The sequence below is a fragment of the Wasmannia auropunctata genome, unplaced genomic scaffold, assembly GCF_000956235.1.
Source record: "Wasmannia auropunctata unplaced genomic scaffold, wasmannia.A_1.0 LD336071.1, whole genome shotgun sequence".
Taxonomy (NCBI): Eukaryota; Metazoa; Arthropoda; class Insecta; order Hymenoptera; family Formicidae; genus Wasmannia; species Wasmannia auropunctata.
This window is the reverse complement of record NW_012026819.1, coordinates 2,024,372-2,025,533: the sequence shown is the minus strand read 5'-3', so window position 1 is coordinate 2,025,533 and position 1,162 is coordinate 2,024,372.

The window sequence follows — 1,162 nt, the reverse complement described above, 5'->3', positions numbered from 1 at the left end:
ATTTCTTGAAGTCCAAGAAATGACGTAGCATTCGTGACGTTGAAATTACGTGGGTGGCCGTCGTTACGAACGGTCATGAAAATTTACGTTGATGTCTGACACCCACGAAAAGCGAAAACGTCACGCTTCGAATCGATAGATTTTCCCCTTGCATTCCATTACGCATTAAATTAACAAACTGTTTTATGAAAATCTCTCTGCGGTGTAAGATAATTTATCACGCAATATCCGCACAAGCAGTATCGTATTGACGTCAAACTTTGTGAAGGTCATCCATGTGATAACGATGTGTATAATCAGTGACAATCTACTTTATTAGCATTTAATAGCATTTTAATAAATGGCGCTACTTAGAGGAGGAAAATAGTGTCTTGTCTCACCGAACAAATCGAAGTGAGTGATGTTGATTAAAATCGTTAAGAACTGTGAAGCGGGCGTATTAAGTGAAAGATACGAAACAGAAAGACTCGAGTAAAACAATACGACGAGCGCGCAAGAAAACGTGTTGCATATGTGTATTATTACCGTGACATCAAAGTCAAGCTGGAACGATTAGGGAGTACGCGAGCCGCGTATTGTTCATTTAATTTTCCTCGCGAGTTGTTTGCCTTGATGCCGATGATTTCTTCTTCGATTCACTGCGAGAAACAACAGTATCGCTGGTGCAAACGCAATATTCACTACGCATCTACGGTAATCGGCTGCCTTTCATCGTCTTGCACAGATACACGTAGATATATCGTGATAGGTTGTTGTACTCTTTATATTTCATATTGTATATAATGTGCTCAATAATATTCAATAATAACTTTAATCCGGAAAATTTTTATCTCAAATAATTATAATATTAATATAATAATTATTTATTATATGTATTTTAGCATTAAACGTTTTTATTAATTATTTCTAAATAGTTTTAAATAATGAAGAATTATTTATTAGAAAACGTGCCTAAAAAAATAAACAAATCTTAAATAATCAATATTAAGAAATGTGTATTTTTTCCGTTATAATGGAGCTTGTTTGGAGAATTAAATATCTTAAAACAATCAAGGGCAAATGAGCCAAAGGCAAGTTATTGGTAGCCAAAAACAATTCTATTTTAAATCGGATCCAGACGTTTCGGCTTCAATTAAGCCATATTCATTGGATCAATATACAA